General features: G+C 41.9%; 1 long non-coding RNA gene across 1 annotated transcript; it reads left to right on the forward strand.

Annotated features, from left to right (window-relative positions):
* Positions 1-8,476: 8,476 nt before the first annotated feature.
* Positions 8,477-10,249, forward strand: LOC114868343 (uncharacterized). Its single transcript, XR_003788012.2, has 3 exons — positions 8,477-8,568; positions 9,026-9,155; positions 9,409-10,249. It is a non-coding gene; the product is annotated as an uncharacterized LOC114868343 (long non-coding RNA).
* The last annotated feature ends 3,442 nt before the right edge of the window (positions 10,250-13,691 follow it).

The raw sequence follows: 13,691 nt of genomic DNA on the forward strand, positions 1-13,691 counted from the left end.
AATTACACGTTTGGAGGTTTGCCTGTGTTTCTTGCGTAGAGTCACGTGCAGCCCAGCGTACAGCGCTGCCCTTTGGCTTAGCTCACATTCAGATGACCCCTCCACTCGTTCTGTAAATCATTTGCAGGTACGGCGGTGTTCTTATACGTTCCTGTTTGCTTTCCTCACCGAACCTTTGGTCAGCCTGTGTTGCTCAGATGCCAGCTGGGTTAAAGGGGGAGAAGGAGGCGGCGGCGAAGGCGGGGATGGGCCCGGCCCATGAGGTTTTCCTCACCCACAAAGAAAGAACACATCAAAGAGGAGCTGCGGTCTCTGAAACGGTGCCATGCTGTCCTCCCTCATGCTGAAGTTGAACAATTCTGGCTCGCTGTGCAGGAACCAGGGTGGTGTGTGAGCGGGTCGCTGCCTTACAGCAGGAGTGGTGAGCAGCACAGCAGGACGGGCAAATCTCTGACAATAATCTCTTTCATTCGCAGACACTCAGCAAGCAAATATGTAATATCTAACTTCTGAGTAATAAAATAACACAGTAACCAATTAATATATAAAGCAGGTGATCGCATGCAATAATGACAAGTACTAAAAGCTTAAACTAGATTCCTGGGATTTATAGCCCTGTTGCCTTATGTTGCATTCCCACTGATGCTGTTGGTATTTCCATGATATTTCTTGCATGTTCTGTCTTGAAGTATTTTTCATACACTGTTCTGTTCACAAGCAGCTCCACCCACCCATCCCTCCCGAACTCCAGGCATCTGATGTGAGTCATTCATATAATTATACTTATTGGCATCAAACTTTAACAGCTGCAAAGATGTTAAATTATTGTTCTTGCCGTCATTCATGTCACATTGTGATGTGCGTTGAGTGTATAACTACATAAATCATTACCAAAGATGTCTGAAACCCAGAACGAGTTATTCATGCTTCAGGCTTTTAGTTAAATGTTCCCAAGTGCCTTGCTGTTGGAATACATGCTGTACAATGCAACATATAGAGCGCCGCTGTGTATAAGAAGATTGCGTGATCTTGTAATACTCACTGCTGGCAGCGGGACCCATCACAGGATCTGAAAATCAGCCAAAACACTGCTGGACTTATTATGTAGACCGGAAAAGAAATAAAGCCTGTGCTGCATATTGATTTAAGCATCACCCTGTGATCCATCAGAGATTGATTGATAGTTTTCAAGTCTGTTAAAAGCCAGTGGAGTAAGACAAGGAGCAGTGAGCTGGGTTCAGAGGTCAGCTAGGTCCACCATGGCTGCCAGCCAGCAGTATAGAACTGCCAGGCTTGGATCAATTACCGGCCTGGATGACTCGAGGAGTCCAACCCAGCTTTGAGGGGAAGAACACAGGAAGCCTCAACACCCACTCACACGAATCAGTGAAAGTTATACTGTCGTAAGTATGCCATCACATGATATACAGCACACAACATTGAGTATATACACAACTATCTATATCAGTATCAACCTTAGATTGTGTATACTACAGTATATTATGTTCTACTAGTTATTAACACGTTTTCTTCTTTATCTCACACTTCTGTACATGATTGGACCAGTCTGAGCACGGCCTGTTTTTGGAAGTCTCAGTAGAAGCTACTGAGCCACAAGGACACGTAGCACAGTCACAATGTGTCTCTTGAATTGAGGTTTTGTGTGTACGTGTGTACAGTTGGGGTGATTTATCGTCGTGTTCGTCGACTCGTGTAAGCAATTGTCACTTTCAGGATCACCAACTCAAACCACAGGCCATTTTCACACCCTGTGGGCTTGGCCTTCCAAGTTGACCAAAGTTGAAGAAAATGGTGAAATTCACATCACCTTTAGCTAAACTAATGCAGAGGGTCAAAGCTTTAGCTGTTCAACTTAGTCATTATCTAAATACTGTAGGATGTGTAAATGTGTTGCAGTGGTGATTAGAGTAATTAGGGAATTCATTTGTCTGGATTGAATCCAGTATTAGAGAAGACATTCATTAGCGACTTCCTCTAAATGACAGAAATCACTGTCTAGATTCAACAACTTAAAAAACTTACCAAGTCTTTGACCTTAGAAATATAGCTAAAATCAGAAGCATCCTCTCTCAAAGCCATGCAGGGAATCCATGCATTTGTTACCTCTAGGCTGGACTACTGTAACTCCTTACTCATACAGTAGGATGTCCTAACATCTTAAAAAGACTCCGGCTAATTTAAAATGCTGCAGCTAGAGTTCTGATGAGAGAGCAACCATCCTGTGTCCAGTCTCTGGTTCAACCATCCTGCCTGTGTCCAGTCCCTGGACCAATCATCCTGTATCCTGTCCCTGGTCCAACCATCCTGTGTCCAGTCCCTGGTCCAACCATCCTGCCTGTGTCCAGTCCCTGGACCAATCATCCTGTGTCCAGTCCCTGGTCCAACCATCCTGTGTCCAGTCTCTGGTCCAACCATCCTGCCTGTGTCCAGTCCCTGGACCAATCATCCTGTGTCCAGTCCCTGGTCCAACCATCCTGTGTCCAGTCTCTGGTCCAACCATCCTGCCTGTGTTCTGTTGTTGCTTATTGTTGTTGCTGTGCTTTTCTCTCTCCTCTCACCCCAACCGGTTGAGGCAGATAGCTGCCCACATTCAGCCTGGTTCTGCTGGAGGTTTCTTCCTCGTTAGAGAGGGAGTTTTTCCTCCCCACTGTTACTGTCAAATTGTAATTAAAAGCTTGCTACATGTGGTATCTGTTGGGTTTAGTTGTGTAAGGTCTTAAACCTTACCTTGTAAAATGCTTTGAGATAACCTTGTTGTCATTTGGTGCTATAAAAATAAAATTGAATTCAATTCAATTGAATTGAATGGAGCAGCTACAGCTAACGGCTGCTAACGGCCAGCAGTACGCTAGCGAGCGAGAGATGTACTGTAAATGTACTGTAAAGTCCTGGACAAAGAGTAATTCTCAATTAGACATCGCACCTTTCTTCACAGTCTACACAGTCAGTAGTACAGTATATGTCAGTCATGTTGTGTTCATAGAGTACACACACTCCCGTCAAGCCCAGTTTAATCCTATTACTACCACTTTCATCATTACCAGGATATCCAGATTAAATTTCCTGCGTCACAGAGATTATATGGGGGGGGGGGGGGGGGGGGGGCATCCAGATGGGTAAAGGCAACTGGATCAGTACACTACGAGTCAGATGTGATCTTTTCTAAAAGTCCATTTCATTATCCATTTAAAGAAGTAAAAGAGACACGTGACTTTCCAAGTCTTTATTCTGTTTCTCACGAAAAACAGAGGACATCAGAATTAGGAAGAAAAAAATTTAATCTTGAGCACATGTTTAAACCAAGTTCATCCTCTAAATATGGCTTCCTAGTCTTTGAGCTTTTTAGGGAACACATTCATCTCTGTGTGAGGCAAATCTCTCCACTGGGGGTCTTTATTTTTTGTACGTTTGCTCCTGCCTATGTGCAGATGTGTGTTTGCTGCTGCTTGGTCAGGAATGGGTTACTCAAATAATTGTGGATACTTTGACCCAGCTGTGTTGAAACACAAAGCACCACCCACACTTGTCCTAAGCTGGATTCTCACATCTGTGCTGTGGTTCGAATATCACGGCGTCCCCCACAAGCATCTGCTATAAGCAGCTGACACTGCCCTTCCACAGTCCTCTGCTCTCTAACCATATCTTATCTTACTCATGTAGAATAACCACCATCAACCCGTTATAACCTCTTGTGTGGTGTTTGGACCCACACGTGTGCTCACACTTCATTGGGGAGAGCGACAATGAAACTGAAAAGTTGTCCTAGTTTTGTAAAAACTGCCTAATATTGCTTTTATTTAATTACTATTTGTCCCCTGTCCCTAACAGGCATATACTGTACAGTAGGTCTTTGTCTCCTTTTTGCAACAAGCCTCTCTTGAGATTGTTTTGTAAGAGAAAAAATGTCAATAAACATTACATACCTTTCTCTGTCCTGGACTAAAACATGAGCAAAACAGGTTTCAATAAGTATTTAATCCAATTCAAATCTTATATTAACTGATTTGATGTCGTTATTCCTTGTTTCCTTGTCAGTCACCTTGGGCACACCCCATTTGGGCACTATTATTTCCTGGTTTTAACATATATAAGGACGTTGCATGTATATTTCACATCTGTCACATTTCTTCTTCCCCTTCTTCATTTGACACATTATTTGTTTATTCAGTCGCTCACTTGCCCACTTTCTTATTTCCAGTGGGTTTGTCAGTCTGTCTTATTTATATCACACCTGAGGTTGTTCATGTTGAATGTCTGTCTTTGTCTCGGTTGTTCTTGCCTTGTTCTTGTTCGTGAGTCTATTTGTCTGAAGAGCTTTGTGAGTAATGGTGTTGTTGTGAATGTTCAGATTGATTTATTTGTCATGTGCAGGTTAATGCTCAGTCAACAATGCAATGAGTTGCTTCATAAATACAAATAATAATATGAATGTAATACCAATAATATAAACCAGTAAATACAGTTGCTACAATATGTATGTAGCTACTTGCATAAACAAGTGAGATCTACTGTAAGTGTGTGTGTTTGTGTTTGTGTCTGTCTGTGTTTGCAGTTATGGAGGTGAATCTTAGTATTGCAGGTCATGAGCATCAACTCATATGGCACTGATAGCATACAGTAGGATGTTATATTATGCTGCGTTAAGGAGCTTGACAGCCTGGTGGTATAAACGGTCTTTCAGTCTTTCCGTGCGTGCAGTCAGGCTAGCGTCTGCTGGAAGGCAGCAGGTGGAATGGTCTGTGTGCTGGGTGACTTTGGTCCGTAATGATGCTGTTTGCCTTATGCAGGCACCGTCTGTGAAAGATGTTGCTGATGGAGGTGAGACTGCGTCCCATGATGCTCTGTGCCGTCTGCTTCACTCTCTGCAGTGTTTCCCGACTTTGGCCGGAGCAGTTCCTGTGCCACACTTTTGTGCAGCCAGTCCGAGGCTCTCATCGGTGAACCTGTAGAGGTTGGTGAGGATGCTGGTGTTCATGCCGAACTTCCTCCATCTTCTCAGGCAGTACCACCTGGCGAGCTTTCCTTTCCTGATGTTGTGAACCTTTGTTAGTGTGCAAAGCCATGTTGAGTTTAATTTGAGACATCATGTTTAAGGTTTTCTGTGTAGAACTTGAGAGCCCTTCATCATTGTTTGTTTTAGTTTAGTGACCATAGTTCTGTTTCTTTGTATGTCCTGCATATGTTCTACTTGTTCAAAAGGTTACCTCTTGTTAGCAACTCCTTTACAGTACCTGCCGGTAAGAATTGATATCACCCTGAGTTGCAGGACAGGCCCGTTTCACCTCACCTGCGTGCTGTTTAATCCAGCTGCTGTGGACAGAGAGGACTGTGTGGGGGCTGTCAGCGAGCAGAGGTACAGTGGAGCCGTTGCTACGGTGAACATGCTCCGGTTCCACCAAGCCTGCATCTGATTGGCAGAGGAGCGGTTGAGGGGAAGAAATTCTGCCAATTGCCATCAAGTGGTGTTTTGTTGCCAGGCCAAACCGTCTTGGCGCACAGCTGACATTTATTGACAATGAGACGGCTCCTCAGGTTGGAAAGGGTGACTTTCATACAAAACAAAATTAAACGTGAACACAAAAAATGCCCCCCAACCTTCTGACTCAGCAGCTGCAGTAGAAACCCGGACTTAAATAGATACTGTTCATGAAAGATCAAGTTTCTAGTGAACAATGTCAGACTGCTCTGACCATGTGAACAAAGCTGATGTTTCAGTTTGAAATGTTACATCTTTTGCGTAATTCAATGCAGAGCTTCCGCAGAGGTACCAAAAAATGTAATGCCATTTTAATAAGTTTATGTAGCTTTGATGTGTATATTCATAAACGCACAAATCCGAATACAAAGGCAGTAAATTACACATTCAAAGGGTTAGGCGTGTGGAGACAAGTATTTGGGTTTTGCATATATGAGTTTGTCAAACAAATTGTACATTGCAATGAGTGTGATAATTATTTCCACATGTTTTTACATCCAGCCAATTTATATCTGTTATAATAGCATAAAACCATCACAGTAATTCATGTTTTTGGACATACACTTTGTAAAAAGTATTCTCTGGGGAGCATTATTCCTCTTTATAGTTTGGGTGTGTTCAGGGAGACAGACCCACTAAAGATTCAGTCCCATTCTGCAATAATGACATAAACACTAACACAAGTGTTACTTAAAAGACATGTTTTGATGAGCGTATCTGTGAAACGTTGTGCATTCAGCGATTAAGGGCGGCACCCGTGTCCTGTTGTCATCCATCAGTCGTGCATCTTAAACAGTCAGACATTAACTGACAGATGCACATGAGTAATTGAAATAGACGAGCCTGTTTAACTAATTGACTCTAATTGTGATTGTCTTCCTTTTGCAGACCATGACAGCTATTGTAAAACCTGAAATTTCCCCTCTCAGCCCTGCTAATTGCATATGTAAATCAGCTACATTTGGCCCGTGAACAGAGGGAAAAGTTAATGCGTTAAGGAGTTTGTCCACGGTGATTTATAGGCAAACTGGCAGGTGTCCACTGGTGGAGTCTAAAAACATGGTGCTGCTTTGATCTCTTCCTTTCATACGGTAGCTGGATGAAATTATTTTGCTGACTATGCTTCAGGTACTGTATGAAAATAATTACTGTAGATTTTCTGTGAGTCACGGGCACCAGCTGAGTCAGATATTATAATGTAAGTGTGAAATGATAGTGATGAAGCCCAAATAAGGCTTATGTTTTTAGATGCTTGGTTATTTGAGAGGAGGGGTAAATTTAAAAGTAAAAAAAAAGTACTAAAGCAAAATGAAAAAAAAATATCTTCTGCTTTTTAAATGCTTTTAATTATTACACAATCCCTTGAAAGTGCAGAAGTCTCCGAATGAGTTACTGTGTGTGGCAGAGGACAACGCAGGGAGCACAGTGGATGACAGGGCTGAGGAGGAGGAGGTCGAGTTTCAGATTCCTGCTCCTCCCCCATTGGGTCCTGCAGCACAGCTTTCCTCATCTACCTCTTTCGGTCCTGTTGGGTAGTCCTTCGAGAGAGAGAGAGAGAGAGAGAGAGAGAGACACAGAGACAGAGAGACAGAGACAGCGCACATCTGGAGCAGCAGCCACGAGGCCGGGGACGGCGCCAGCCCGACTCTGAGCCAACATTACACACACAAATGCACACTCATCCTTGGATGCCTTACCATGCTCCTGTGTGGTGCCATCAAACATATTGTTTCTCCCCTGAACATTATGCTATTAAAACTTGAAGTACTAGATGAAGTACTAGAGTTATGTTCTCTAATAGATAAAATAAGCACTACTTTGGACTTGGCTTCTCCAAGCAGGTAAAAAGTCTCTACTTCATACAGAAATGAATTGCCTTTAAAAGCTTCTTATATTAATCCTGAGAAATTAACATAAGCAGATACGATTCCTCTCTCTGGGGCAGGGCAGACCCTCATGAATGTTAATTGTTCACAGTTTTTATAATTCAGTCTTCCACATGGGACTAGATCCAGTCTGCCTGTTTCCGATTAAGGCCGAGCAATGTGAGAAATGCTGAGCGAGGGATCTGTGGTGCATTTTTCTGGGTTGGTGGGATCCAAAACTATTGTCTTGACTGTCTGAACGAACTTTAGCTGTCATCCTCAAAGTGTGATTATTGCTAATTATTCTGTATGAATGAAAACATCACCTTCCAAATTACAAACCTGCACAGGGCAGATGTGTGGATGAAGACTTGATCATTACTTATTGGTGGGAATGTTTTGATACTACTACAAAATCTGACTTCACTTACTAACATAATGAAAACAAAATGATGCCTTTGGTGATGACATCCACAGCAATACTGTATGTCAAACATGTGTCTTTTGCATTGGACAAAGAAGTTATAGTGGGCTTGAAGAAAATGCACCCCCACCTACTTAGTCTGAATGTTCTGTATTGAAAACTGACCAAGATATGGATTTAAACACACTACGGCAACATTATTGACACAGTTCAGCAATGTAAATCCACAAAATACTGACGCCTTTGTCTACATCCACAACACTGGCAGGTCCTATCAGCCTTAGCTGGAACTGGTCTTAGCACATACTGATGTGCTGATTGTTAGTCATTTTGAGGGTGTTGGCTCAGACCACTACCAATACTGCAACCACTGTGAATGTGACTGTAAAGGACAAAACCTGAAAGAAACTCTCCAATGAATCCATTCTAAACGGGCCTTGGGTTCTCAGGGGACCCCTCTGCTCTGTTGCTTTATGGGCCTCTGGTGTTGTAGCCCTGTTGGGTGACGTGTTGCTGTGTACAAATAGGTCACCTGGGAGTCCTCCATCACCCACGAGCATGTCCATCCCCGTGTGCCTTCCAGTCTCAGTCGTCGTGTCAGGTTACGAGCACATGGAGTTTATTAAGCGTATGTGGCACTTTGCTGGGGCTGGGTCAGAGCTGTGACACTGTGGTGGGAGGTCCCACGTTGTTTTCTCTGAAAACACAATGCACATTTAAGACGTGTTGTTGCAGTGCTACTGTTGTGCTTTGGAATTTGACCTATTTCACGGAGAAGAAAAGTAAGTACCCTTTGGCCTAAGCAGTCCTCCATGCTGGAGATGTCCTTTTATTTGAAACAGCACATTATAATTACAATTTCTAAAGCAGTTGGACTTTACTGGGAGGAGAAAATGCTAAGTGCGACTTTATAACTTTATAATCTAAAATATTAAATCTCAAATTATGTGAGCAAACAGTTTCTGAGCACATGAAGCAAAGACGAAGAAATATTTCCATCCTCTGGTTCAATAGGGGAAAGGTCAGATAGCTTAAAGTGCAGTGTTACTTACTGTACAACGCTAAAGACTCAGGAGCTGTTATGATGGTTGCATAAACAAGCTTTTCTAGCTTGTTTAATATATTATAGTGACCGAAGTGTCCTTTGTCAGAGCTGCTCCACATGATTCACACATTCCATTTATATAGACGCAACTTTTAGTGGCCAAGGGAAGTGAAATATTAACCCATGTTCAACAGCTGGGCAGCTCAGGGACGTCTCGCTGCCTGCACCGCGGTTCACACGCCACCGTGAAAACCACTGGACCCATCCTTTTCGGAGAACACTTGGCTGTGAACCCACAACCTGGAGCGGAGCCGCCGCTACAAGGTGCTGTCTCACAACCTTGACCGCAGTGGCTTTGAGGTTAGTTTAGGTAAAACAAAAGGCTGTGAGAAACTCCTGTGAAGAAGCGGGCGAATGTCAAAGTGGGGTGATGGGAAACTGGACACTAGGCGCCGCCGCCTCAACACTGAAATCTACACCTATAGTGTTTGCAGCTACAGCTAGAACACTGCGCACCCCCAAATTACATGTAGAGCATTAATATACGACTGTTCCATTCTTTTTTATGTAACCGCAGGTACAAAAGGTTGAATTTCTCTGCTCAACCTCCCCATGCTGCATTCACATTGACACTGCCCACTGAAACCAGACCGTGATGCGGCGTCGCAGGCACAGAGGGTGCGTAGAAGGCAGCGGTGCCATTCTTCAGAAGAAATGTCAGCAAGGATGTCTCACGTTTCCATGAGGCTCCTTCGGCTGTGGCAGTCTGCTCTGCTAACGTTAGACAGCAGAGCGACAGCGTCACACGGACAGGACGTACGAACGAGTGAAGGAGGGCAGAGCGTGGGATCTTTGGAACATGCCTATGCGTGACTCAGAGATGGTTATCTTTAGTCTATACAGTAAACACTAAGATGAGGTCACGCCCCACTCACATTCAGTGGATTTAGAAGACGTGGAAGACGACACAGTTCCACCAAACTGTAAAAATCAACTTTCTGCCATGTCGAATACTTTGGCCTTCATTGAGAGCACTATTGGTATTAATTCACTTCACTGACAAGAAAGTTGTGTTGTTACTCCAAGTGTGCGGTGCATGTTTCAGTTGGGATGTGTTTACAAAAGTAAAACAAGTTGAACTGAATCAACCCTTTAAGCGCACAAACGTGAATGTTAAACCTACCTTCTTTTACTACGTTGGTGTTAAGGCGTTGTGTGCACTGGTACTGTACATGTTACATGTTTGTGGTACGCACATGCTTTATAGGGGGTTGATGGCATATCTATGAGTTTATTGCATCCATACTTCCGCTTTGTGAAATGAGGAACTGCTTGTATGGATCGTTTAATAATAAAATAGTGAGAGTCAATGATAATGACTGTACTATCTATATTACAGCAATAAAGGTTTGTGTTTGAGCTCACATTTTATTGAGTAAAATTTTCTTTTGAGAAAGAAACAAAAGAGATGGCTTTTGTTAGTCAACTTACAGGTAGTGTAAGTCAGATCAAACTAAGAATTTTGATTAAAACTATTGAGAATTTAAAGCAGTAACATTGTCCAATACGTGAATATTTGCCCAATCCCAATCAGTCACTAAAACACAGAGAGTTCCAACTGATTCTCAGAAGCCTTTCTAAGGAAAGGTCATGCTAAAAGTTACACTTTAGGACCCAGGCACACAGCAGAATGTTCCGTAAGCAAGCGTGTCTGACTGACGGAACCGACAGTCCACTCTGGGGACTCCTGTCCTCTGACTGGCAGGGAGGGCCCCAACCTCTGACCCCAGCTGGATGTCTCCTCCTATGGGGGGGGGGGTCCGCCATGCTGCTGTTATGACAACATATGAAAAAAAACCTTTCATCAGGAGGAAACAACCATATGTCGCAAAAACCCTCCACCCCAAAATGGGGAATCCCCTAACATCTTCATCTGCCTCAGTACTGAGTGTGTGAAGACACTGGCCTCATCTGTTAGATGTGAGTAGGGTTTATGTGACAGCAGGCCAGCGACCTCTGACATCTGCTGACGACTGCATTCTACAGAAAGATTCACATGGAGCCTTTAATCTACCAGCAAACCCTGAAAACCAGGGCCAAAGAGATGATATGCCCACATACACATACCAATTATTTTACAGTTCCCTTGATTCATACTAAGCAGTAAGTTCACAAAAACACAGAATATGTCACAAACAGACTAAAACAATACCCTTTTTTCTCTGTTTTGTTTTTGAGTCTTGCTAATATAATGTTATCCATACAGTTTTTAAAGCAACTTTAAAAGTTCTGATAAGCCAGCGATAACAGCTGGGTAAACCTCATGGGGGCCCTGGGATTAACTGTTGTTTGACTGAGGTTGATTCCCAATTTATTTATCAGTTTAATTATTTTCTCTAGTAGAGCTGGTACTAAACCTGCTGGTCATTTTAGACAATGCAAGAAACAATAATTAGCAACTTTTACTATTTTCTGACATTTTATTAGAAGGATTAATTCTAAATGAAAGATTGTTCACTGTTAGTTATTCATCACACAACATATAATACCAGCAAACATGTTTAGAGTTCATTATACTAGAACTCATCAAGACTAAGTTTGCAGACTGAAACGTGTCATATTTTAGTGTAGCCATTTTCGAGAGCAACAAAATGTATTTGGTCTTAATTAATCATAATAAATGGATGGGAGTGATGTTTTCACGTGAACTGTGTTCCAGTTTATGGTAGTGTGGGTTTATACACATACCTATTAATGCAACTTTAAATGTTTCACATATCCAGATTCCATAAAAGAGAACTATGTAATTCCCAAATGTATCATACTGAGTGTGTCCTTGTTCTACAGGTCCTGAAGTGCTAACAACTTTCTGTGTGAACCGCTACACATGCCAACTTCACATAGACCCACTGCTAATTAGGGTGACTTGGAACTTCACTCTATTAACGTACTGCATGCAGCTGTTAACCTTGTTTTTGTGAACGTCTTTATCACTGCCCTTATCGTCCACTTTGTGTTTCACAACTAAGATGGGCTCGACATGTATTAAGATATGTGTTTTTCCCAGTCCTATACCAATGACCCACTCACTAACTTGTCTTTCAGTCTTCACCACAGATTAAGTAGAGTAGAAGTGCTCAAAGCCACAGTTCGCCAGTGCTTCTTAATCCAGCAGATGTTTCCACCGAACATCGACAGATAATACTGTGGAATCCTGGACTCTTGTAAACACCTGAAAGTATCTTTTTATAGTTTATTTGCATTTCTGTGATTGTTTAATGCCTCTTTGTATTTCATCCACTGTATCTGTTGTTTTGCATTTTCAGTCATATTTGTTCTTTTTTTATTGCTGCTGCGTGGTTGCTTTGGGTTAACATCTTATGATAATTCCTCTCTTGACAGTAGTTTTGCATCTCTTCTTGTGTCTCTTTCTGGTGCTTTTTCATTCTTTGAGTGGTTTTCAGTCCCATTCTTGTCATTTTGCATGTTTACATCTGGTCATTTAGTATCTCTATGCGGTTGTTTTACTTCTCTTACGGTCATTTGACATCTCAGTGGTAGCCAACTATCAGGCAAGAAGCATTAACATTTGCGTCGTACAGAGGTCATGGTGAGGGGGAGTAAAACAAAATCAGCTCTTGAGAATAATCATCAAAGATCAATGGCTAAATTCTGTTTTGAACATAATCCCTTAAAATTACTGATTTATTTATTGCTTGTTCATTTTTAACTGCAGGCCTTTCTTCTGGGATGTGTTCACTGGTTTGTGTGTGCACTAATGTGCTGAGCAGAAGAACACATCCAGTAGCAAAGGAACCTCAAGTCTATACAGGAAGTGTGTAAAGTGAGCTTCAACACAAACAGGAAGTGAGTGATGGATTGCAGGTTGTCTTCCAGGAAAGGCTCTAGATTTCCTCAATTACTCTGGCTGTTAAAATGGTGCAATGCATGAAAACAAGACTGTGTTTTTTCACTTATCAAACTCTGTTCACCTAGTTTTGATAATTCTTAAAAAAAATAAACATGTTTTTTGTTTTCTTTGACAATTTGTATTGTTCTTGGTGGTCACTGGGTTATTACCTCCAGTGCTGCCAGTAACAGGTGCCACTGTGCTTTTGTCATCTGACAGCTTCTGCTGCAGACACTTGTCTCATTATCAATTATATAAACCCTTTTGCTTAGACTGTGGCATCACAGCATTTATTTGCTTAGCTTACTACTGGGACTATTGGGTCAGCGCATGCCTTACCCACTTAGTAATTCTGACTTGCAAATAATACAAGAGTCAAGTTCGAAAAAACCTTTAATAATCCCAGAGAGATTGCTTTGACTAATTTTGATTTCTCTCAACACAGGCAAACAAAAACGGAAGGAAAGGGAAGCACAACAGAACAGCAGAGTGACAATAGATATGTTTTGTACTATAGTGATATACTGTATACAGAAGTATACAGTATATAATATTTGTCTGTATTACAGTGTAATACAGACAAATTATATACCTGCATATATATATATATACATATATATATGTGTGTGTGTGTGTGTGTGTGTGTGTGTGTGTGTGTGTGTGTGTGTGTGTGTGTGTGTGTGTGTGTGTGTGTGTGTGTGTATATATATATATATATATATAGGTCACCCATTACAGAATATAAAATGTAAATTCTGAATGTGACTAAATTTGGAATAAATATACAAATAAATCTGAAAAACACTGGGAGTCTGAACAAAAGGATGGCTCATCATATTCAAGGTTTAAAGCTGTAGCTTCATGTTCTTTGCTCAGACCATGACAAGACACCTGTGTTCACACTTTTTGTCCACGTAGCTGATTACTGCCGTAAAGAACCATTTCTTTCC

The sequence above is a fragment of the Betta splendens genome, chromosome 13 (genome assembly GCF_900634795.4).
Source record: "Betta splendens chromosome 13, fBetSpl5.4, whole genome shotgun sequence".
Classification (NCBI taxonomy): Eukaryota; Metazoa; Chordata; class Actinopteri; order Anabantiformes; family Osphronemidae; genus Betta; species Betta splendens.